This window comes from Balaenoptera ricei, chromosome 16, assembly GCF_028023285.1.
Source record: "Balaenoptera ricei isolate mBalRic1 chromosome 16, mBalRic1.hap2, whole genome shotgun sequence".
NCBI lineage: Eukaryota > Metazoa > Chordata > Mammalia > Artiodactyla > Balaenopteridae > Balaenoptera > Balaenoptera ricei.
The window spans coordinates 50,414,460-50,437,688 of record NC_082654.1 but is presented as its reverse complement, the minus strand read 5'-3'; positions in this window follow the sequence as shown (position 1 = coordinate 50,437,688).

Sequence of the window (23,229 nt, the reverse complement as noted above, 5' to 3'; positions counted from 1 at the left end):
GTCCCCAGGGAAGTGGAAATTTTATCTCAAATGTGTGAAGTGGGGTTAATTTGGCATTTTACCTACAGTTCCCCAAAACAGTTATTTATGGCATAAGCTAGATGCCCTGAGTTCTTTTGGGCTTTATTTTTGACATCCAAGGCAATGGAAAGCTTTGGGGATTCTAAAACCCTTTCTATCAAAGTGGTGTCTTTGTCACAAATTCTAAAAGCCTATTTTAGAACTCAAAGAGTTCTTTGATACCTATGCCCATTTGAAGTAATTGACCTCTCTTGAGACAGGATTGGGAGACGGGCCTAGCTGATTGGTCTGGGGAGGGCCACAAGGCACTAGGAATTGAAAAGGGAAAAGCACAAAGATCAATGTATCAAAATATTTTTCTACCACACCCTCTGTCTTCTGCACTTTCTGACACACCAGCAGAGTAACACCATCAAAAGAGCAAATAAAGTTAGCCTGATACTGTCTCTTCTTCATTCTGGGGTTCACTGCCTTTTTAGGTCAGCTCACAAACCAACCTCTCCAAAAACTCAGTCTACAATATGACCTTGGGCCTGCAGGAAGTTCACTATGGAGAATTCTTTTTTGGAAACTGGAAATGGTAACCAACTAGTTTTGTTAGCTTATTTGCAAGTTTTCCAGAATGTAGTTCATCAGAGCAGGAGACCTGTATTATTTAGAACAGTTTTCTTATTAATGCTGTCACCCATCTTTGGATCAACTCTCTTTTGGCAAACTTGGTTCTGTACTTTTCAGTACCATAAACAAGGCCTTTCTCGCAGTCATCTATCAATATCATGTCTTTAGTTTCCAACAGAAGACTCCATTTCTTGCTCCGTAAATTATTTGCAATCAAGTTTTGTATTCCCTGTCTTATTTGAAACATCAGTTGAATTTACCAATTTTATATGCCTTTTAAAATATTAAGCTGCTTTTCCTTCTGGTGGGGGGGGCTGGATTTTTTTTTCTAGTGGGCAGGACTCTTCCCATTAGGAAAAGTGACCTATTAGCATAAAAGTGAAGCAGAAAGCTTATCCTGAGCTTGGAAAGTAAGACACTGAGTGCCCCACTGTCGACAGAGCTGTAGGAGTATTTCCTGACTTGGCAGCATAGCCATGGGACTCTCAGGCGGAGAGCTCTGCTGCTGGATTCATAGAGTCCAAGGCAGCAATGGGTCTCACCTCCCACCCAGCGCCCCATTCTGGCCAGCTGATTGCCCAGCCTCTCGCTGTTGTCCTGGAGCAAGGGTCAGGAAACTCAGCCTGTGGGCCAAATCTGGCCTGCTGCCTTTTTGCAAATAAAGTGTTATTGGAACACAGCCGTACCCATTTCTTGTCGTATTATTTATGACTGCTTTCATACCACAGTGGCAGGGCTGGGCAACGGCAACATAGACCATATAGTCCACAAAGACTAAAATATTTAATTACTGGCCCTTTACAGAAAAAGCTGGCCAAACCCTGTCCTAGCACACTGGAACTATGAGGGAATTTTGGTATTCTCCTTTTTCTAGGTTATTCCAGAGCCCTAACCTGGCATCAAGGAGTGATTATTGCCCTCAAACCCCTTGGCTCCTCCATCCTGGCTGATTCCCATTTCCTACTTGCTAACAAAGCAGAGCATCTTAGTTTGAGTAGACCCAGGAGCAGATTCTGACCTAAGGATTTAAATGAAAGTAATTTATTTGGGAAAGGCTCCCTGGAAACCCCATTAAGGGTGTGGGAAAGTAAGTTAGGGAAGGAAGTCAATATACTATGTTATCAAGCAAATTACCATTGTGGGCAACAGGAGGTCAGTCTGGTATGGAACTCTGGAAGTCAGTGTAGAACAGCTGGCTCAGTGTTCTGCCAGCTGAGGAGTGAGGGAGCTGGGGTGTTTATACACCAACTCCTGCCTATGATTAAGTAGAGGGCTGCCACCAGGAGGGATGAACTCTCTGTCACTTCTGGACTGTTTTTGAAGGCAGAGTGGGCTCTAGAGAATGCTCTCAGGCAATTAGATGCACATACCAGCATTCAGAAGTCAGGCCAGCATACAATGAAATGAGAAAGTTAAGAGGGTACAGGTAAGGTAGCATCTGCTACAGGAAAATACAGAATACCAAGGTGACTGCCGGAAGATACTCAGGGCAAAGGGGATGGCTCTCAGAAAAAGAAAAACAAAAAGTTCCTTGTGAAACATCTAGTTGAAGAGAAGTGAGCACTCACTTCCGACTGTGTGATCCTGGCCAAGCTCCCTACACTCCTGGGGGTTCAAGGGGCCCACCTGTAAGACTGAGGTGAACTGACTGACCTCCTCCCTGACCTGGTGAGGGGCAGTGTTTTGTTTTGGCAAAATTTATGCACAGCAATTTATTTAACACAGTTTCACTGTGGGAATTTCACAAGCTAAGAGCATACAGGATAATGTCTCTTAATAAGCCAATAACGAAATAACATACCCCAAACCACTGACAGATTAATCACACTATTGTTCCAGGCAAGGGGAGAGGAAAGGAATAAAGTCCAAATTCAGCATGAGATGTACCTTTATACAAGCTGGGAGGGGACAGATGACTTAGCCAACTACTAGCTGATGTCCACCTGCCAGCACAAAAGTCAAAGTCCCTTGTTGCTAGAGCACATTGCTAGGGAACGAAGGCACTGTTGTTGTTGGGCAAGATGGCCTCCTTGGAGGAGCCGCTGAGAGGCTTTCCCTACTGCCAGTAAAAGACTCACCCTTATCTCATAGGAGCTAATGTCTAACAGTCCCCCAGACTACTTAGATCAGCAAAGGGCTGCCTGCCCAGACGCTGATAGCCCCACAAACACTCAGTATTTACAGGCATACCTCGTTTTATTGCATTTCACTTTATTGCATTTTTTCACAAATTGTAGGTTTGTGGCAACATTTTGCTGTCAAATGATGATTAGCATTTTTTAGCAATAGAGTATTTTTAAGTTAAGGTATGTACATTTTTAAGATATAATGCTCTTGCACACTTAATAGACTACAGTTTAGTGTAAACATAACTTTCATATGCACTGGGAAACCAAAAAAAAAGTATGACTCGCTTTATTGCAGTGGTCTGGAACTGAACCTGCAATATCATCTCTGGGGTATGCCTGTGTCAGTTCTTCACATGTTCTTATCAATAAGCACCCACTGGGGCCCCTCAGCAGCTGAGCTACTGAGTGCTTACCAGTGACAACAAACAAGATGATGACTTCCTGACACTACTTACTTCATTCTTATATCAAAACAATTTTACCTCTAAAAACAACTTTTTTTTGGTCTTTGCCATAACCAAGTAGATTAAAATAACTTCACTTCAGTCATAAACAAGTGGGTTTGAAATCATATCAGACCCATTCACAACAGGCAAATAACTCATGAAACATCCAAAGATATAGGGATTAAAGTGTTGGAATATTTGTTTTCTCCCCAGATGGAAACTCTATTATTTTTACTGACCATAATACTAAGAAATATTACAAAAGGTTTTTTTTTAATCCAAAAGAGTAGAAATAGGAAATTTTAAATCCTTCCCAAAGCTAGCCACTTGCAAAAGTTTAATGTGCTCTATAACTTTCCAGATTTTCTATGTATATATAGATTTCTATTTTTATATAGAAGAACTCACAGGAACATACTAGTTTTTAATCTGCTTTTTTTTACTTGACAATATATTGAAGATCTATTGGCATACATGAAGAGGTATGGATCTGGGCTTCCCTGGTGGCACAGTAGTTAAGAATCTGCCTGCCAATGCAGGGGACACAGGTTCGAGCCCTGGTCTGGAAAGATCCCACATGCCATGGAGCAACTAAGCCTGTGCACCACAACTACTGAGCCCGTGTGCTGTAACTACTGAAGCCAGCGTCTACAGCCCATGCTCCGCAACAAGAGAAGCCACTGCAATGAGAAGCCCGCACACCACAACGAAGAGTAGCCCCCGCTCGCTGCAACTAGAGAAAGCCCGTGTGCAGCAACAAAGACCCAACACAGCCAAAAATAAAAAAAAAAAACAAAGAAACAAAAAAACAGGTATGGATCTATTGTATCTTTTTTAATAGTTATACGGTATTCCATTGTGTGCTTATACCATAGTTTAACCAATATACTCTTTTTTTTTTTTTAACCAATCTACTCTTGATGGACTTTTATGATTTTTCCAATTTGCCTATAAAGAAAATAGTACTACAAGGAAAATCCTTGTATATCTGTCTCTGCTTAGTTGGGCAGGGGTTTCCACAGGATGAATTTCTGGAATTGGAACTGCTTGATCAAAGAGTATACACACTGGGACTTCACTGGTGGCACAGTGGTTAAGAATCTGCCTGCCAATGGAGGGGACATGGGTTTGAGCCCTGGTCCGGGAAGATCCCACATGCCGCAGAGCAACTAAGCCCGTGCACCACAACTACTGAGCCTGTGCTCTAGAGCCTGCAAGCCACAACTACTGAGCCCACGTGTCACAACTACTGAAACCCGTGTGCCTAGAGCCCGTGCTCCACGACAAGAGAAGCCACTGCAATGAGAAGCCCACATGCTGCAATGAAGAGTAGCCCCCGCTCGCCACAACTAGAGAAAGCCTGCACGCAGCAACGAAGACCCAACACAGCCAAAAATAAAAATAAATAAATTAACTGATTTTTAAAAAAAAGAGTATATACATTCAACAATTTTTAAACTATTCTCAATTGAAAGACTGTATAAAATTACACACCTAGTCATAGAAAGTGAGGGCCAGTTTCATCTAAAACTGGGCATTTTTAACCTTTTGTGAATTGTATTTTTCATCTCTTTTGCCCATGTTTCAATTGGGGTTCTCATTTTTTATTTGATTTATATGAGCTCTTTATGTATTAAGGATAATACACCACCAAGATACTGACAAAGTCAACAGTAAGCTCTTACTGATGAAATGACCAGACACGACATCACTTGCTTAAATCTACATATCTAAAATTTATAAAAAGAGCTCAGTGGTGCCAGGATACCCCATAAAGGGATTAGAAGCATTCTGCAGAAGAGATGAGGAATAAGATAAATTCCCAGTTTCCCCAAATCCTCTCCTGGACCCCACAGTTGCAGAAAACAAAATCTGTGCCTGGGGGTTGCATCATGCCTCTGGAAACCCAGTTGCCCCTCCTCCAAGGCCAGCTTCTGTGCTGAAGCATTTCTGCACCTAGTTCCGTCTGACCCAAAAGCTCCTCATCAATTTGGGGATGAAAGTACATACAATCTGACTACAGAGTGTGGTACCACAAAGGCTGGGCCAAGTGCATTTCTTGACCTTCTTGCTGCATGACTCTTTGTAACATTAAAAGGTAATTGTTTAGGAGCAAATGGACAAAGGCAAAGGAGAGGGCAGGACCAGAGGGCTTTATCTCCCTTAATCCCCATCAGCTCCCCTCAGGCCATCCTCCTCCCCTCCCCTCATTACTCAAATAGGTAGTTACAATATATAAAATTTTTGTTGCTTTGCAGAACAACAGAAACGTGTAATTAAAAGCAACTTTGGAAAACTGCAATTTGTATTGATCTGTAATACACTATTCAAATGAAAAAGTTGTGCAGCCCTACACACATGTTGCTTCCAGCAAAGCCCCTTGTGCCTCTTCTGGAGTCTCTAAAAGGTGACCTGGGCTACCCAGCTGGGGTGGGCAAGTCTGGCTCTGGGGCTGGAAACTGGTGGAGGGGAGTGTGAGGAAGAGCTCCCTCCCTGGCAAACCCTGGGCACCTCCAAGCACCCTTATCACCTCTCACCAGAGTCACTTGTAAATGACAAAAAGAGGCACAGAGTATCTGCTTGAAATGATACACCGGGTCCTGGCTTGCAGCCCCCGACCTGCCCTGTCCCTTCTGTGCCTGTGGTAGGATTGGGGGCAAAAACAGGCAGCCCCTTCAAGTGATGGGTGTGTGTGGTAAGAGCCCGCCGACCCCGATGCTGACCACCTGCGACGCACGGGTTTGAAGTCTCCAATCACTAACCTCCGCCAGTCCGTCTTCACCTGTGTTTCTCTTTAGGAAGTCGATTTTAGTTCAGCCTTTGGAACGTGGGTTTCAACATCATGATGCATTCATTTCTGAATAGAAAATTTGAAAACAGAGAGTCTTTGTTCCATCTTTAAAAACTTGATGAAAATATATCTAGCAGATATTAAACCATTTATTTCCCTGCTGCAAAGCTGGGCCTATCAAATTTTACAGACTCCGTGGAGATGAACTGTGCTCCAAGGACAAAGACATATTCTGGTTTTCCAGTGGGCCCTGGCCAGGCCTGAAGTGAGCACAAGGAGTCTGCTGCCCCCAGCTGCCCCACCTCCCAAAAGAAGACTGGGGCGCACCTTCAGGTCAGCAGGAAACCACATGGGCTGTTCTGTTGCTATTTGACTTATTTTCCCCCACCCTGTGGCTTCTGACTAACATTTTGCATTTTCAACATATTTGTGCACATGAAAGACCCCTTTTACAGATGCAGTCACTGAGCCCCAAGAGCTGCGGCGTCTGGGCCCAGGTCCCGCAGCAAGGTGGCACCAGAGCTGGGATTGGAGGCCGAGCTCCAGGAGGGCCAGGAAGCGAGAGGACAGGAGGCCGGTAGTCTTCCAACCCTTCCAGGGGTTTCCAGCATTTTCTAGTCGTCCTGACACTGGGGCCTCTCCATGTCCCTGAATTAAGTGCTTCACGGAGGTAAAGAGCACCCCGGGGTGGGAGGGGCGTACGGGGTTGTGGCACTGCGGCTCCTGTGCACAGAGGCGCACCGCTGCTGACGGAGGCCTCCCGCCGCCAGCTGCCCTCCTAAGCGCCCTGCAGAATCCTCTCCCCCCACCCCACGTCTGCACACTGTGCCGCGGGAGCCAGCACCATCACAGCCATCCTGTCCCAGAATGGCCTACAAGGAATCCTGTATCAGCATTCAAACACCGCCTCCTCCCTCGGGCCTTTCAGTTGGAACCACTCGTCAGAACAATTAATTAGTTATCCATGTGTCTCTCTGTCTCACCATGGGCTCCTGGAAGGCAGGAACTATTTCTTGTCTCTCTTGTAACCCCTGTGCCCGGCACAGGAGGGCCCAGCATCGCTCCCACTCCTTTTTGTGGCTAGTATCCCGGCGGGCCTCTACCTTTCTTGAGGAGCCGCAATGCCACCCAGTGGCGGGCTGGCTGTACTGAGGATGCCGGCCGAGGGCTCTTCCGCTCCACCCCCTGCTGGTGGAGGCCGGTTACTGCAGGAGTTGAAGGTGATCGATGGGTCTCCTTCTCGGCAGGGCCCTCCAGCGCTCCACAGCCAAGGTTAAAATGGGGGTGGAATGTCAGAGAAGCAGGCCCAGTGCCTTTGGGATCCTTGGGCACAGAGACTCAGCTCTAGGTTGCTGTATCTGCCTGAGGCTAACGTTGTTCTTCCCTTCCTGCTGTCCTTCCTCCCTTCCCACTCTACGAAAATGCACTTCCAGGCTCAGCTCAGACACCGCCTTCTTCCTTTTCCCCTCATATGCATGCAACCACAAGAATCTAGCTTATTCAGCCTAGATTCACATCCCAGCTTTGCCCATTATCTGTTGTGAGACTACAAGCAAGTTACTTAATTTCACTGGCTTCAGTTTGTTTATCTACAAAATGGAGAATAATAATAGTACCGGCCCTGCTGGATTGTAAGGAATAAATGAGTCCTTACAGGTAAAGTATGTGCAAGTGTTGTGCCTGTTTAGTTGGTGCAACTATTCCTCAGTCAGTTTCACTGCCTGGAGACAAGGACCAGGTCTAATCCATTGCATCCTCACAGGGCTGGCATGGCATATGGCAGGAACTCAAAAGCTGCTGCACCTGCCAAATGCATGGGAACAGTCAGCCTTTGACTTTGGTCATAGTGAGCAGTGGAGATGCGGGAAGACCTTCATCCTAGTCCTGGCTGTGACACTTTATCATTGTGTATCCTTGGACATGCCACGCCCCTCCCTGGGCCTCAGTTTCCTTATGAATAAGTTAGGATATACTGAAGGAGGGACTATGCCATGGTGTGAATACTAGGAGCAGGGATCATAGGGGTCATTTTGGAGGCTGCCTACCACACAGACTCCTTAAAAATAGATAGAAAAATGTTTTTATAATCTTGGTAGCTAAGCATGTCAATAAATCCAGAAGGCGAAAAAGAAATATTGATCATTTTATCTACTGTATGGTGAAAGACATGACCAATACTTCATTTCTCTCTTTTTAAATATATATATAGCTTCCTGGTTTTCTTCTGTAAAATTGCTTCTCTCTTATTGTGTGCAGTTTTGGTGGCTGTGATAGTCTGGGTATGCTAGCCACTGTAAAAACAACCTCCAAAACTCAGTCTCAATCCAGCAAAGGTCTCTTTCTGATTCATGCCAGAGGTGTCCAGTTGGGTGACTTTCCTGCAAGCAGACAGGGAGCCAGGTTCTCTGCATCCAGTGACTCAATGGTCCCCAGGGCTCTTGAACTCTTCTCCTGCATCTGGCCAGCTGATGTGTAATGGGGGAACGTGGAGGGTTGCATGAGAAGTTTAAGGGCCAGCCCTGGAAAAGGCACACATCACGTCTACCCACATTTCATTGGCCAGAATTAGACATCTTGATGCCAGGGACTTGGAAAATGTAGCTTTCTTTACTGTGTGCTCAGGAGAAAAACAAATCAGTTTGGTGAGCACGTGATTTTGTGTCTGCCATGTGGACCTGGAAGTCAGGATTTCTGTTCTTCACCAGCCCAGGCTTGGCTGTCCAGTGGAAGGATTCGTTCTTTTCAGGACTTCGAACCATGAGCCAAGTGACTCCAGGATTGAATCAACTGGGAGAATTACTGGAACTCAGCACGTGAGCCTGAAAGGTCTCTGGGCCGGTCAGGTGTTATTGACCCCTCATCTCCTCTTTTCCCAGGGAAGTGCTGCCTTGTATAAAGAAGTGCTAAGTTACATTCCATGCACAGTTTCAACATCGTTAGAAACTTCTAAAATGCTACCCAAGGGAATTTTGCTGAATATCCTTCAATTTGCCTCCCCAGATGGACCCTTGACACTTCACCTTGCTCTGTTTCTTGGAAGCAGGTCCGAATGCACTGCATCACGAGTGCCCTGGCCCTCTAACTTCCAGTTGGGTTCGGTCAACAGGAAGCACCAGCAGGAGATCCAGAAAGTGGAGTCCCTGGAGAATGTCATACTTAAAAGCAAAGAGAATAGTGTAATCATCCCCCAAGTACTCAGCAACCAATTATCAATTGTGGCTAATCTTGTTTCCTCTTTACTTTCCCCTTCAACACACACACACACACACACACACACTTCCTCTCTGTCTCTTTCCCAACCTCTGCTGCTGGGTCATTTTAAAGTAAATTGCAGATATTATGTATCTTTAAGAAAAGCACTCAGGAATTCCCTGGTGGTCCAGTGGTTAGGACTCCACACTTTCACTGCCGAGGGCCGGGTTTGATCCCTGGTCAGGGAACTAAGATTCCCACAAGCCACGTGGCACGGCCAAAAAAAAAGACTCTTTTAACATAAACACCATTCTATTACTTCATCTTTAAAGCAAATAATCATTTCTTAAAAACGTCTAATATCCAGTCACAGATAAAATTTCCCTGATTGTCTCCAAATGTTGGTTTGAGTCACACACTGCATTCTGTTGACATGACTTATATTTCCTTTAATCTATCAAAGTTCCCCCTCCTTTTTTTTTTTTTTTAAATGACTCTCTTTTACTCTTTATTTATTTATTTATTTACTTATGGCTGTGTTGGGTCTTCGTTTCTGCGCAAGGGCTTTCTCTAGGTTGTGGCAAGTGAGGGCCACTCCTCACCGCGGTGCGCAGGCCTCTCACTATCGCGGCCTCTCTTGTTGCGGAGCACAGGCTCCAGACGCGTAGGCTCAGCAATTGTGGCTCACGGGCCCAGCTGCTCTGCGGCATGTGGGATCTTCCCAGACCAGGCATGTGGGATCTTCCCAGACCAGGGCTCGAACCTGTGTCCCCTGCATTGGCAGGCAGACTCTCAATCGCTGCGCCACCAGGGAAGCCCACCCCCTCCTTTTTTTTAAATCTAAGGAACCCTTTTAGATCCTTTGTTCGTAACCTAACCTGCTGTGACCATGTCACAAGTCCCAGGGTCATTTGCTTTTCCCACCCTTTAGTAGACAGTGCTTTGGGTGTTCCCTTGGTGTTACACCAGTCTCACACCTCCACAGAGTGGTCAAGTGGGTCCCCATTTCCACCTACAATAAGTGCACCATCTGAAAACTTATTTCCTTGAGACCTTTTTGATGGTAAGTGGGGAGCTGGAATTCTCAGGCTTTTTGGTTTTCTGTTCTCAAGAAGTGACTTTTTCAAGAAACCTGTTGGATGACTCAACAGGAGGCTCTCGGGTGATAAACACACTGGGTTGTTTCACAAAATGTGGAATGGACAAAGAAACATTTATAGATTGAAGTATCACTTTAAAATATGGTTTAAAACATGAGTAACTAAATTAATAAACTAGATGAATGCAGACGTAACTATTTCTTCTATATTTCAAAAGTTTTATATATTCATGATGAACAAAAATTGAGGTATTTTGATGAAGAGTTGTCATGCGTTGGGTTGCATAAGGTGCTTTTCCAGTTACAGAAGGACAGACTCATTTCCTAAGAAGACTGCCTCCCCTTGTCCCTCTACATTTTTTTATTTTGTGAAGTTACTTCTCCTTCCACTGCCCTTGATCAGGTGTCTCACTTTCTCCACACAAAGAACTCTGAACATGCTCTGGATGTGGTCCCTAGTTATTGGCCATCCTTGGATACCACCAGCTCTGTCCCCTTTTATCTGGGTCTCTGCTGGGTTCTCACCGATTCACTTCCCCTAGCTGCACACACCCTTCATGCCAGCTGGTAGCAATCGCTCAAGTGCAGGAGACAAGGCAAACACAGTCTCAACAACCTCAAGCCTTAGGAAGCAGGAGTTAACTTCCTTTTTGTTTCCTCTGTGGCCAGGAGGGATGCTCCAGCGGCTTCTACTTGGCTTTTCCTGTTACAATAGACCTACTCTTTAAGTCAGGGAGCAGTTCCATGGCAATCAGGCCATCTGACAATTCAGAAACTGGGGAAATGACCCTGATGATTGCTGCTTCACAGGGCCTGCTGTTGACTCTAGCCAAAATTTCAGTTATCCTCTGATGCTCTTAAAGCCCTGAGTGGTGGACCAAGCTGGTGGTCTACGTATCAAGGAATTGGTTTTATCTCAGAGCTAGGGTTGATTGTAACTGAAAGTTTGGGAGGGCGGTTCCTCTTTACCTGGTAGAGTTACCTGGCAAAATCACCACAGGTTCCTCGGTGGAAGACTAGGAAAAAGTGCATAGTATGTGCTTGTGCTGTTAAAGCTGGTCAGGGGCCTCTTAAGTCTGGAAATGGGCTCATGAGGGGCTGCAACTCGAGTAAAATTGGGCCTCTATTCCCCAGACCCAGAGTACATTCAATTATACAGTTCATCTGCTGCTGAATTATGCTGTTGACCAAATATTTCCTGCTCTCCACCTTCGGGGGTCCTGGTGGTTTGCGCTTCCCGGCCACCTTGTGGTTGGGTGGGGTACTACATGATTAGTTCTGGCCAATCTGCTCTGAGCAGAAGTGTGTCACTTCAGGGACAGAACATCTAATTGCTGATTTGTCACCCTCTAGAACAATCTCTCTGCTTTTGAGTCTGGCAACATTCAAGATCATGACTGCTCCATCAGCCTATATCCTAGAGTGACAAGGTATAAAGTGAAGAGGACCTAGCAACTGGCAATAGATATACAGCATGAACAAGAAATAAACCTTCGTAGGGTCTTCCCTGGAGGTCCAGTGGTTAAGACTTTGCCTTCCAGTGCAGGGATGCAGGTTCAATCCCTGGTCGGGAAGCTAAGATCCCACCTGCCTCTCAGCCAAAAAACCAAAACATAAGACAGAAGCAATATTGTAACAAACTCAATAAAGACTTTAAAAACGGTCCACATCAAAAAAAATCTTTAAAAAAAGTAAATAAATAAACTTTCATTATTTTATGTCATTCAAATTTTGACATAATCTAGCATACTTTGATTGATACAAAAATTGATGCTGAAAGACTGAGGGTGTCTTAACAAAATCTGACTTTTGTGACATTGATTAAGGGGGCAAGGAAGATGATTTTGGAAGCTATTTTACATGGGTACATTTGACAAAACCATCACCTACAATAACTTGGAAGGTAGACAATGAACCTAGTAAGCTTGTAGCTCCAGGAGAGGGAGACTAGAAAACAAAATGTTAATAGCAGGTGTTGGTCAGTGTTGGCTGCAGCCTGACACACCCACATCCCTGAGGCACAGGGGATGCTTGGACCCTCATTGGAGGGAGCTTCCTGAGCTGGGCACAGCCTTGTGGTACAGGCTGTGTCTGCCTAGTGCCCCCCGGTCCAGCCACCTGAGCCTGCAGCACACCTGCTCCCCCAATTCATGCTGCATGTCTCTTCCTCCTGTCCTGAAGCTTGTCCCCAGAGAGACACAAGCAGCTGAAGCCCCACTTGGCACCTCTGCATGCTTATTGGCCTTCCAGGCAGCCTGCGGAGTTGCGGGCTACAGGATGGCAGGTGGGGAGTGCCACTGGCTCCTGCCTACTGCCTGGCTTACCCCACAAGCTGTAGCCGGTGTTGAAGGTGCACCACCATGGCCTTCGGATACAGCTCTTCCAACGCCTGCTGGGGCCGCAGGGGGCAGCACACACAAGTGCAGGGCTGGAGAGCTCCTGGCAAGGCCACCCAGTAAACACAGCAACAAGGGGATGGGAGTTCGTGGGTCAGTTCTTCTCCCCCCACCACCCCCCGCCCTGCCAACCCTGAGGCGGACTTTCTGGCATCGTGGTGGTTCCTATGGCCCCTCTGAAGATGGCTTACACAGCTGAGTGATTGCTGTGCTTATCACAGCGCTGTGGCCAACTCAGTCATGCCTTCCCTCCCTCTTTGCCTGCCTCACTCCTGCTTCCCTGGGATTCGCTCCCCCCAAGAAGTGTTAACATCTAAACTTTTGCCTCAGACTTTTCCAGGGAATTGAGGCTGAGGCAAAGCTCATTCTTCGCACTTGTTTTACAAAAGTCACCCTGTGACATCAGCTCTGCTCAACACACAGGCACTTAGCACCTCCTCCTGTTTTCTGGGCACCAGGAGAGACCTCGGTGAACACAACAGGTACAGTCCTTCCCCCAGAGCCTTTGGTGGGAGGCGCCAAGGGAGACAAGGGGGACAAATTTCCCGTTATATAGGAAGCAGGAAAAGCAAATTCTAGAAGCCTTTACACTTATTGCTGGTCAGTTCTAAAACCTGTGAGCATGGAGAAAGGGAGCAGTGGCTAGATTTATAGGAAGTCTGCATGCCAGATAATATCTTTCCTGAAAGTTGACTAGAGTGGATGGGCAGGGGGGCTGGCGAGGTGAGTACTTGGGTCATGGTAGTCGTCTGAGAAGACATTGGCCAAAGACTCTTCCAGCAGCTTATGGTTCAGTTCGACCACACAGGCTGGAGGACAGGACACTCTGGTGGACTCAAGAGATGACAAATCTGGAATGTTAAACCTTCGAGAGGAAGGAACTCTCCTCCAGAGAGGGTGGAGCAGAAGCTGGGAGTCTACCTGTAATGATCTCTGGCCCTCCTTCCCACTCTAGGATCCTGTGTTTCACTGAGCACCAGCTGTCTTTCGGAGAATTTCAGTCCAATTACTTGCTCAATGTAGCAGAAATTTTTGGTGCTCTGCCCAGGTCCTGTGGTGCACATTCACCGGTCCTGTGTACCCACCCCCTTCTAAGGACTGGCATCTGGGTTTCCTCGTCCCTGGGGCTCTGGAGTGAGCTGGGAGTGCTTGAGAGTTTATGTCCCTCCAGGGTAGCCTGTAGCCAAGGACTGCTAGTGAAGGAATGCTAAACTTCCTTGCTTTGAGGCTGGGTCAACTCTCAAAGGTAATTTACACACCAGAATTCCCAGAAGAATCAGGCAGAGTCTAGGACTTTGCCTGAAATGGCACCTTTGACTGCCATTCTGCTGACCCTACTCCTAGGTCTGGTTGAGCCCTTTCCACCCTGATATTTCAGTGTTCTTGAATCTGAAGTACCAAAAACTTCAAATCAAAAGTGGCAATAGGGTTGTCTGGGTAGGCCCTCGAGAGCTGGCCGAGAAGAATGCCCCTGCCCCTGGGGCTCTATGCAGATGGGCAGGGAGCAGGTCCTAGTGGCTGGCAGGGTGCAGTCAGGGCCTGCAGAGCTCCAGCCACAGTCCCTCCCCTTGTAAAGCTGGAGGGGCACAGGCAGGAAGTCTTTCCTGGGCCTCTCTCAGGTCAGCCCCAATCAAACAGCACTGGTACATGGTCTGGTTGGGAGCCAGCTCTGAGCACAGGATGGGAGGTCAGGTGCAAGAGCAGGGCAGAGGGGGAGGCAGGGAGCTGTCCTGGATGGGATATACTCCTGCTGATGTGGCCTTCAGTGAGGCACATACGTGCTCAGACGGGTGTCTCCACCCTTCTCAGGGGCGCATGAGGCCCTGTTCCAAGGGGAGGCTTTGTCACTCCTGGTGCCAGTTTCCTCCTCAAGGCCTAGCCCTGCCCCCACCTCCTGCAAACATCTGTCTTTGTGTCCTCAGCAGGTGCTGAACCCAGGATGGAGCTTTGCCTATGCCAGGGGGCTCAGAGGTATCCGAAGCCTCACACCCAGGCCCCCTGGATTCCAGCCTCTCCAGGGACACTAACCAGAGGCAGGGGTAGCAAAACCTGTGATAGAGAGAAATGCAGCTCAACTTTCTTCCGTGAGTTTGAAAACAATATACTCAGGGATCCCCAGGCCTGGATTCTTTCTCATGGGGAAACATCATTTCTGTGCAACAGGTCTAAAGGTCAGAAACCTGAACACGAGGAAATGCTAATTCAGGGCTTGGCTGTTTGGGGGAGGGGTCTGAAGCTCTGATGGTGCTTTTTAATTAGACCTGAGGCTTGAGGAGGGAGTCAGGGGCGGGGAGAGGGTGGGTGTGCTTAAAAAAATGTTAGGTTTTTATGCTCAGGGTTCTATAAAATCCAAGTAATGTTTCCCCATCCCTCTGAACAAGATTCAGCACGTAAGCCTTTTATTTATTAATACGGAGATAAATAACAGCAAAAAAAAATACTAAAGGGTTGAAAACGGTTGCTTCCAGGAAGTAGAACAGGGGAGTAGGGGCGACTGGACTGGGCACTATTTTTGTATAAGCCTTTCAGTAAGATTTCATTTTCTTGTTTTTTTAGTATGATTTCAGTTCTAAAGGAAGTGCTGGTATTAATTAGATCACACAAATAAAAACTACAAAACAAGTCTAGGAATTCCCTTGCCCTGGCCCGTTCTCGGGGATTCATGGGGGCGGGGAGGGGGGGGTGTGGGAGGAGGCCGTGAGCTCTCACTCTAATCCCATCACTTGCTTACTCACCCCTGCCCACTGCTGCAGATGCCGAGTCCTGGAGCAGGAACTCCTGGGTGGGGTGTTGGGAGCAGCTGCCCTTCACGCTGGTGTGAAATCATAGCCTTCCCAGTCCTGTGGGAGAAGGTGTGAAGGTTTTGCTCTTAGAACTAGGATTCCGAGAAGCTTTTAGACGATCAGGAAAAGGCTGAGGCTCGTGGTGGAGATGACAGCCTCTTGGAGTGAAAAGGGCAGAGGTGCAGGCCTGGCTGGAGGGTCCAAGCTATGGGGCGTGAGTGGGAGCCTCTTTTTTTTTTTTTTCAAGTTTTAAAATTCTCCAATTTTATTTTATTTTTCTAACATCATTATTGGAGTATAATTGCTTTACAATGGTGTGTTAGTTTCTGCTGTATAACAAAGTGAATCAGCTATACATATACATACATCCCCATGTCTCCTCCCTCTTGCGTCTCCCTCCCACCCTCCCTATCTCACCCCTCTAGGTGGTCACAAAGCACCGAGCTGATCTCCCTGCGCCATGCGGCTGCTTCCCACTAGCTATCTGTTTTACATTTGGTAGTGGATATATGTCCATGCCGTGAGTGGAAGCCTCTTTTGTGTCAAATGGCAAGGGATGGGGGAGCCCCAGGCACTGGAAGTCAGCCCTGCACCTGGTTCCCACCTCTTGGCCTCTGTCTCCACCTCCATGCTCGGTCCAGCCCCCCCTGGAAGGCCCGGCGGCTCCTGTCTCTCCAGTGAGGCGCTGCCCTGAGTACAGCTCACCTGCTCAGACTGTCTCAGGGCAACTGGCACACCCCGAGGCTCTGGGTGGCCCAGGCCTCCTGCAGACTCTGCACTCTCACAGTGTTCGTCAGCTCTGCTGGCTGCAAGGACCGCAGTTTATCGGAGGAAAGGGGAAGGCAGGCCCTGCAGCCACGCGCCAGGGCTCAGGGGTTGGGACGGATAATGGGGGCTCAAGGCCAGGAGGTTCTTGTCAGACTCTGGCTGGCTCGGCTGGCTCAGGGGACCCAGGCAAAGCTAAACAACCGGACCTGGCACAAACCAAGTCTCCCAGCAGAATGGCTAGTTCTTAAGACTCCCAGGCAGCCCTTGTCGGGGGGTGACCCAAGGGAGGCCACTTCCAGCCCCCGGAATTATGGCTCCCATCTCCTGGTCTCTGAATACCCCCCTGCCTTACCTTCTACTCCACTTCTACTCCACTTCTACTTTGCTGTGCCAGGGACCCCTTTGGGGTTCTGTGCAGCCTTAAAAGGAGCCCTCTTCCAGGAATTTTTTTTTTTTGGCCGTGCCTCATGGCTTGCAGGATCTTAGTTCCCGGACCAGGGAATGAACCCGGGCCATGGCAGTGAAAGCGCCGAATCCTAACCACTGGACCGCCAGGGAGTTCCCCAGAATGTTTTCAATGCATGAAATAAAATACACAGAATTACAAAAGAAACCGATTGTAGTGAAATACTGTTACTAAAATATTAAATAATAAACTTGTGATGGAGTAATATGTGTGCTTCTTAACGAATCATCCAAAAGACCTGGTGGGGGCTTTAAGCAGACCCATAATTAGGAAGTAGTGATGAGCAAAACCAATATCACGCCATTGTCTGCAACAACTCTACGGTCGTAGAAAAGGAGCAGTGATTTCCAATGGTGACAAAGCCATGGGCACTATTACTTGGGGTTTTGTCCACGTTCGTAATGAAGGGAACTGCTAAATTTCAGCTAGAGGTTAGTGCAAACAACAGTATCCTTTTTTTTCTCACCCGAGTTCATGGGTGCCCTGACCTCTACCTGCAGACCCTGGGCTCAGAACCCTGCCTCCTCCTCCTGGCCCCTACCTCATAGCTTCTACCCCTCACGCTCCTTGCCGCCAGACTCCTCTCCTGGGCTCCTCTGCCCCTCAGCATCAGGCACTGGACGCCCCTGCACCACCTCTTTTCCCCACTTTTCAGGGGCTCAGACAGGCTGGTTGAGGTCTGAATCCAGACCTTGCCCTGAGCAGTTGCAGGTTGGAGAGTGTTGGGCTGCACCCCTTGTAAGCCTGCACTTGCCCAGCTGTAACACCGAAGAAAGAGCCTGGAGTCAGCAACAGAGACATCAATGGTTTAATGGATGGGGGGATCTTACATGTCTGAAGCAAGGTCCTGGAGCAACACCCCACCAAGTGCAGCAGACAGTGGGCAAGACATGGTGGCAGTCTTCGCTCCTAGGGGGGAAGGGTAGATTACCAGTTATAGGGGAATTGAGGTCAGCTGGGCTCACTAGTTACCAGAGAAACCAGCAGAGGGGCATGCCCCTCACGACCCCTTTGATGAGAACAATCACCAGCTGGGGCCTGGGGCGAGTACTAAGAAGGTCAGTCGTATGCGTAAAATATAGGTGAAGCAGGCACTGGTCGGGCAGGGGATGGACAGAGAGCAAGAGAACAGCCATCTTGAGTGGCTTGACCATACAGAGAGTTTGCAAAGCAGCGGCAACGTGCAGAGCAGACAGAGCAGAGAGCCAAGGTGGGTGGGAGGGCTGGGGTGGGGCCCACCTGTGAGTCCAGGTGTGTGCATGGATGGCACTGGCATAAAGATGTGAGTCAGTGCCTACCACTCTGTGTTCGGCAGCGTTTGTAAAAATCCCAATGCCTAGACCCCACCCCGGGGCCAGCTAACACAGTCCCTGGAGTTGGGCTCCAGGTGTCACAATTTGTTAAACTCCCAAGTGACTCCAGTGTGCCTTGGGGGCTGGATGGGAAGGCAGAGGATGGGGTAGTGAGCAGGAGGAGAGGAGAGAGGCCTCAAAGGGCTCCCAGCTGTACATCTGTGTGCTGATGGGGAGCTCAGCCTGGAGCCAGAACTGGCCCGAGTAGGGAAGAAAAGACAGGACAGAGGACTGGGGCTCCCTGAAGGTTTCTGCCGAGTTTGACAGCCCTAATGTGGAGCGTGCCAGCCATCACCAGCCACTAACTTTGGCTGCCTGAAAACTGCTAGCAGCTCCTGGAATTAGCTGCTCTTCCAAAAGGAGAGAATGAGCACCTTCCCTACCAATCCGGTCACCGCCCTGCAAATAACTAACTCCTGTGGCCCCTGAAGGTGGGGAAGCTGGGACCTCTGGATGCCGTGGGGCTGGCCGTGCTTGGCCATGAACTCCCATTCATGCCAGCTCACTTCCCCTCTCTGGGAAAAGGGCTGTGACCCACATACCTGCCTTACCTCCTGCTGCTCCTCTGCCCCCTCCCAGAGGGTCTGGGTAGGGGCTCGCTCCGCCACAAAATGGCCCATGACAAGAGCTGCCTGGGCCCCAGAGGGAGAAGGGAAGGCCCCGTAACCACCCCCAGCCTCAGGAACCAGGGGAAAGACCTGGGGGCTGACACTGCCGAAGACTGCTGTGTTCCAGGCACTGTGCCAGGTGGTTCAAGTTTCTTGTCAAATTTAATCATTGCCGCCAATGAGGCTGCCATTGCGATCTCCATATTATAGGTAAGAAAGGAGGCTCAGAGGGCAAGAGTCAGCCAAGGTCACGTGGTTCCACACGGTGGTGCAGGCCGGGCTGACCCCAGTGTCCTCTGGTGATGATGCAGACATTAGTGCTGTACAGAATTTGCCCCCCCAGGCAAGGCAGCCCCTGCGAGCCTCGGGGAGGCACGCTAGTGTGCTCTACGCACTTTCTTACCAATGAAGCAGTTTTAGTACCTCAATCTATGGGTGAGGAAACTAAGTCTCAGAGATGTTCCTTGTCACTTCCCAGACCCTCACGGCAGCTAGGGGCAGCGCTGGGCTGGTGTGAGAGGGAATTCACAGTGTTTACAGCTTTGGGATTCTGCCGGCAAAGCTGACATGCCTACAGTCACATCAAAAGACAAAGCCAATTCCACTGCAACGTTTTCGTTCAGAAATCTTCCAGTGCCACTCATGCCATGTTCAGATAAACGACGGCTTGTGGGGGGGTCACTGGGAACAGACCCAGACCCACATTATATTCCAGAATCGCTCTTCACTAAGAACATCTTTGTGTTTCGTGTAGATTTCCATTCTGCCCTATGTATCTTCTATACCTGTGCTCTCTGAGCAGTCAGAAATTGCTCTAGGATGTCATAAATCAAAGTGGGTACCTTCCTCCCTTCCTCTCTCCCTCAGACAAATGCTCCACTTCATGGGAAACCGCTAGGGAACATGGCTAAGATCAGCTATATTATTTTAAAGAAGAAAATTGTTTCTCCTGCTGTTCCAGCATATCACCAAAAGGTCAGAAAAAGTATATAGTAATTCCTAGGGTAGATCGAGCCTCTCTGTGTGCCCCAATTAGAGTGCTCTGTGTGCCAACTAGGAAATGTCAAAGGCACTAAGGAATGAATTTCATGTTTTTTTAAAAATTGAGATACAATTGGCATATAACATTATATTATTCTCAAGTACACGACATAGTATTTGTATATGTATTTCAGAATGATCACCACAATAAATCTAGTTAACATCCATCGCCACACGTAGTTACAGAAACTTTTTTCTTGTGATGAGAACTTTTAAGATCTAGTTTCTTAGCGACTTCCAAATATACAATACGGTATTATCAACTATGCTGAACACTACATCTTAGGAATTAGTTATTTTATAACTGGAAGTTTGTATTTTTCAACTGCCTTCACCATGTCGCTCACTCTAAATTTCATTTTTTAAGTCCGGTAGCAAATTCTTGCTTTTGATGGGCTGCTGGGTGTGCCCAAGGTATGTGAAATACAAGACCACCCACTTCATGGGTTTTTTTTACACCAACATGCCCCTCTAGGGTATGTAATCAGTTCTCTACTTAAAAGTTTATTCTTTTGGCCTTACTCATGTTTTCCTTGACTTTTTGTTTTCTAAGTCCTCTCTCACACCTATTAACTGGCCCTGACCCCCTCAACAGAAGCCTCCAGCTAAGGGGGGGGGGCAAAGAGGCCACTTTCTGAGGGGTGACTATTACATAGCAAGCTCGCCCGGGACAGCCTCTGTGATGGATGCCAGCCCAGGGCATGGCACACTGCTGTAGTTGTTTGATGAATGCATGGCACTTGGATGGGTATGAAGTTGAAGACCACCAGGCTGGACTCGCTGAAACGACACACGTGGACCAGTAGGAATTGCATAGGGGACAGCTCTAAGTGCCTGGGTCAGGACCCTAGGCCAGGAGTGTGAGCACCAAGCGGTGTCAAGCCCAGGAGCCAGCCACAGAATACAGTGCCACAGTGCTACGTGGACTCTGCCCCATGACTCTCCCCCGGCCTGCCCCCCTTTCGCTAGCATAGGCTGCGTAGGAGAGAACTCAGTGGGAGCACCCCAGAAGGGGAGTAAGGGTGGAAAGAGCAACAGAGAGAGAGGCTGGCCACAGAGACATTAACAGGACCACTGAGTCAATTGGCTGGCTCCCGATGGGCACGCGTGCACTTGGTTGGGGAGGGAGGGAATGGATGGCACTTCTAAGCCCAGGGCAGGTAAAAGGGCAGAGCTACACCTGCTGCTGTACAATGTAAGGCAGCAGAAAAGCAAGGATTTTCTCAGTTTCTGCTTTTATGGTCCCTCCCTCAGGCCACAGGAAGAAGGAAGGGCCCTATCCTGAGAGGGTTTGCCTAGAACCCAGCAGGATCCAGGTGAGGGAGGGTCCAGGTGAGCTGCTGGCCAGGTGCCTACAGGAACACATTCACTGAGACATTTAATATTCCCCTGGCAACAGCTCCAGGGAGTTTCCCAGGAGTCTCTGGGTAACCAGATAGCCCTGGCCAGCCCCAGGTTGAGGAAATTGATCCCCAGGAGTGGACAGGATGGGAATGGCATTACTGTGCTGCCTGCTAGGACATGCTGGAGGGCAGGAAGATCTGCCTCCCTCCCCAGATGCTGGGTGCTACCACCAGACAACAGAAATGCAGGGCCCAGGGGCTTTTCTTACAAGGACTTTCACGACTTCTCCACAAAGGACAGGAATTCTGGGGCTCAGGAGACCTGTATGTAAAGTCGGCACTGGGGGGGCCTGTGGACAGTGTCATGATGCTGGTTGATAACAGTCCCTCAACAAGTGTGGTTACATGTCTGCCGAGGGCCCACTGATCTAACATCAAACGTCATACCCCTGCCTCCCTAGGCCCCCCACTGTGCAGATGCCCAGGCCTTCTACGTCGCCCCAGGGCAGCTTTCAGGCCTCCCCCTTCCTATGCCCCTGGTACTCCCCTGTGGGTGAGGGACCTGGAAAGCTTTTCCCACCTCCAGCCACGCCAGCAAAGCGTGAAGAGCAGACAGTGAGTCAGTGCAGAGCTGTGGGCGAGGGCTCCGGGTACCACGAGGCACACTCGACATCTTCGGATCTCCCTGGCATGGCGAGTGGGATGGTGGGGGGAATGGGTGTGATCGCCTATAAACTCCTAGGCCAGGCTGAGCAGAAGGGTGGCTCGGGCTGGTCCCGGGGAGCTATGGAGACTGGCCAGGCAGAGAGCTGGCACCACTGCCCACCCAGGGCATAGGACATTTCTCCATGAACAGCCCCTGGGGTGGGGTGAGAAAATTAAAGAACAGGAACATCCACAGGTGAAGTGGGAGGGCTGACCTCTTGGCCAGTAGTGGGAGTGGAGGGGACCCACACTGTCTACTGTCAACAGTGGCAGGCGGGGGTGGTGTGGAGGAATGAGGCATGTGGGCTCCGTAACCCTGCCCTGCTCTGCTCTCTGTCAGAGGGAACCACATCTCTCAAGCCCCCCTACCTCTGGCTTCCAGGTAGGTTTGTCCATTGCAAGGCACCTGAGAAGGACAGGAGATCAGAAGGAGAGTGGTGGGCGTTCATGACCCGCTTTCTGCTCACTGTGGCACTTCTGCCAGCAGTCGCATCCCCACTCAGGCTCCCGCTCCCACCTGTGAGCACCCTCTCTCTGGGACACCCTGCTGTGCAGCCCCAGCCCCTGGAATCCCACCTTTCTCCTGCTGTCCTCCCCCAAGAGGTAGGCGTGGCCTGGGGGTCCTCTCCACCTCTCTGATACTCACTCAACTCAGGCCAGGCCTGCAGGCCTGAGTGAGCTCCCAGGTCTCTACCAGCTTTGTGGGTTTTTTTTTTTTTCTTTTTTTTCAATCTTTCTATTTCATTAAAAAGTTTATGATCAAAGACTAACAAACAAAAGATGCCTCGTGATCTGATCTCCCCCCTGATTGTGCTATATCCTGGTGTATCCTCTTAGCTTCTGCATCTGTGACATGGGTGGACCAGCCTTGGTTCTGGATGGGATGGTTGTGAAGGTGTGATGGGTTATGTGGGCAGACACGAGGGGAGGGCGCCCCGTGGAAAGGCTGAGTCTGGGCTCCACAGAGCCCTGGAAGGGGGTGGGTCTTGGGGGCGGCAGAAGCTGTTCTTGATGAGCTCAGGGAAGAAAGAGAGCCTGGCCAGAGGGGAGGACAAAGTGCAAGGGCCGGAGACTGGCAATCTCTTCTGAAATATACACATACACACACATTCACATGGACACACACTCTCATACACACACACACACACACACATACACTCACTCACCCACACATTCACACATGCGCGCCGCCATCATCAGGGACCTGTGTCTGAGGGAGCCGAGGCGCCGAGTGATTGGGCGTGTACACTCCCAGCTCCGCTACTTAAAGGTGGGGACAGACCCTGTGACCGTGAGTCGCCATAACTGTGACACTCTCTCCTTTGTGCTTCACTGGACACAGAGCAGCCACCAGCCCCAAGAACTGCTCCAGCCTGGGTCTACGCCGGACACAGGAGCAGGCAGCCGGTGGACCACGAAGCGGTGCTGAGGATGGAGGAACGTTGGGAGGCTGGGCACAGCTAATATCCTG